The sequence below is a fragment of the Otolemur garnettii genome, unplaced genomic scaffold (assembly GCF_000181295.1).
Source record: "Otolemur garnettii isolate 467f Iridium unplaced genomic scaffold, OtoGar3 scaffold00003, whole genome shotgun sequence".
In the NCBI taxonomy this organism is placed as follows: domain Eukaryota; kingdom Metazoa; phylum Chordata; class Mammalia; order Primates; family Galagidae; genus Otolemur; species Otolemur garnettii.
In genome coordinates, this window is record NW_003852398.1 from 37,560,847 (window position 1) to 37,564,133 (window position 3,287).

Consider the following 3,287-nt stretch of genomic DNA (forward strand, 5'->3'; position numbering starts at 1 on the left):
AGCAAAGGGTCACCTAAGGCCGGACGTGCCCCACCAACCAGCCTCTTCCCAGGAGCCTTTCCACCATTCTTTTTATCACCCTTCATCTCTCCTTTCCTTCTCTATACCACAGGGGGCAGGCCCTGTGCCCAGAGTTCTAGAAGCCTGGATGTTTCCATGGCAACAGACCAATGCGTGTAGAAATAAATCTGAGCATGTTTCTGTTGACATGGGGAAACCCAGATGTTCATGGAAAGCCTGGCAATGTAGAACCTGGCAATGACCTCCTTAGCTTCCTGTCACTGTGGGTGTGAGCATGCACTGAGTGAGCAAGCACGTGTTGTGTGTGATACAGAGCAAATGAGATTTAGATTAGACAGTGCCTAACCTGGTTTCCTAGCCATATGGTAGCTGTTAGCATGGGACTACAGCATCTTACTCCCTGGGGATCTTTCTAGAATGAGTCTCTCCACTGAATTCTACCCTAGCACCTTCCTTTCCTTTCTGACAGAGACAAATGGACAGATTTCTCAGAGGCTGATGGTGAAGTGAATGACCTCCAGAGGGACTGGTTGACTGGAGGATTCTGGGACATGTCACATCCTGCATCCACTAGGACCTCAGTCCAGGAGGTTCTTGGCAAGCTTGGCTCATGCGGCAGGTGGATGTGCCCTGTGATGCCAGGGAAGGAAGAGGAAAGCTTCATGTAGGGGTATTTTGCCAAACTTGGGAGTCCAGACCCTGGGTCTAGGCCCTGCTCACCCCCTACCCATTCTATGCTCTGCTCCATCCACTTTCTTTCCATAAGGCTGAGCTGCTATTATTCTGCTTCCTTTTTCCCTCCTTGCCTCTCCACACACTCTCTTTTTTGAAACAGAGTTTCACTATGTTGCCCTCCATAGAGTGGCATCACAGCTCACAGCAACCTCAAACTCTTGGGCTCAAGCAATTCTCTTGCCTCAGCCTCCCTTGTAGCTGGGACTACAGGCGCCCACCACAACACCTGGCTATTTTTGTTGTTGTTTAGCAGGCTCGGGTCAGTTCGAACCCACCAGTCTGGGTGCATGTGGCCAGCGCCCTAATTGCTGAGCTATGGGAGCCGAGCCAATGCCCTACTATTTTTAAGAGGCTGGGTCTAGCTCTTGCTCAGGCTGGTCTCTAGCTGGTGAACTCAGGTAATCCACCAGCCTCAGCCTCCCAGAGTGCTAGGATTATAGGTGTGAACCACTGCACCCCACCCCTTTCCAGTTTCTTTGGCAGTCTCTCCTCCTGTACTGGCCCCCACCCTTTCTCTGCTACCCTTTCCCTTCCCCTGGTCCCAGATTTCCAGGACCCATGCTCAGCCAGTTGTGCTTGGCAGCCCCTGGTAGCTTTGGCTCCATCTCCTTGAGCTCAGACTCCTGCCCTCCCTCCACCTCTCCTCCAACCTCATGCAGCTCAGGGCTTGGCACTGTTCTTTCCAGATGCCGCAGTGGTTGTGCCTCTCTGGCCCCAGCCTTTGGTTTTCTATCCCCAAGATCCATGGGCCAATTCCTCCCCAGTACTCTCTGGCCCCTTTAGGCACTGTGGCCAAGCAATCTCTGACCCCTGCCTGGCAGTCCCACAGTGGATCCTCTGCCCATTGGTGGCCTCATCAGGGTCTTTATCTCCAGAGCCTACATCTGGCACTTTTTTAAAAATTGCCTTTGGTAGAGTACTGTGGCATCACAGCTCACAGCAACCTCCAACTCCTGGGCTTAGGCAATTCTCTTGCCTCAGCCTCCCAAGTAGCTGGGACTACAGGAACCCACCACAACGCCTGGCTATTTTTTTGTTGCAGTTTGGCCAGGGCTGGGTTCAAACCTGCCACCCTTGGTATGTGGGGCCAGTACCCTACCCACTGAGCTATAGGCACTGCCCAATACCTGGCACTTTTCATGGTACCAGAAAGTCCACTGAGGTTTCAGGTGGGATCCTGAGGGACTATTTTTGGTGGTTGGGGTCCCTTAAAACCATTTTCCCAGACTGTATGAACCCAAGTTCACCTCTCACCTGGGGATCAGTCTGGCCTTTTCCCCTCCCACCCCCTCATCTGCTTCTCACTTTTTTTTTTTTTTTTTTTTTTAATAAGACTTCCAGAAGTCTGGTTTTTTTTTTTTTCCTTCTGTCTTTTATTCCCAAAGGCTATATTTGATTTTGTTGTTATAATGGGGTTCTGTAACACTTTAATTGGTTTGATCTCAAGGTTTTTCATAAAATTATAACCAACTTTTAGTAATTTTTCTACTCTATCCACTATTTTAGAATAGTACTGCAAATATAATTCTGCTGTTAGATTTGGGGAGTACTAATATGTATTCTTTAGGGGATGTATTTTTAATAAAATATTAATATTAATAACTATTAAATTTATGTATTAAAATCAGACTTTAATAAAGCTAATACTGTATTTGGCTATTAGCTAAAACTTTATGGTGGCAGCAATAATTATATGATTTAGTTTCTAGCAGGGTATGGAAATTTGTATAGTGTCTTTTTATAGTTATCACTGAAATGTAACAAGTTACATGGTGTCTAACTGTCCATTAGGGTATATTTCTTTGGTCAAATGTTTATCTAGTCTGATAGATGGTCATTAAAATAGACTAATAATTTAATAGACGATAGTTCATGTGTTTGTGTGTATGTCTGTCTATGTGTGTTTGAACTTGATACACTGATGTTATTTTTCAGAGAATTAAAAATAATAAAGTCCTGACTGGTCAGTGAAATACTTTTATGAATGTTATTATTCCTATTGATTTTTTAAATATGATTTTTTTCCCTCTGAGACGGTCTCATTCTGTTGCCATGGGTAGAGTGCCTATCGTCATAGTTCATAGCAACCTCAGACTCTTGTGCTCAAGTGATTCTCCTGCCTCAGCCTCTCAAGTAGCTGGGACTACAAGAGCCCAGTTAGTTTTTCTGTTTTTAGTAGATGGCCTCACTCTTACTCAGGCTGATCTTGAGCTCCTGAGCTCAAGCAGTTCACCTGCCTTGGCGTCCCAGAGTGCTGGATTACAGGTGTGAGCCTCTGCACCTGGCCTGATTTTCTGAATATGATGGATAAAACACTGATCTAAGTTTCTGACTTGGTGTGGATAGACACTATATTATCTGAGTCTGTCAACAAAGAAATAATTATATAAATAATTACATTTCCTTGTTTGTTTATTTATTTATTTATTTATTTATTTATTTTTTGAGACAGACCCTCAAGCTATCCCCCTGGGTAGAGTGCTGTGGCATCACAGCTCATAGCAACCTCCAACTCCTGGGCTCAAGTGAGT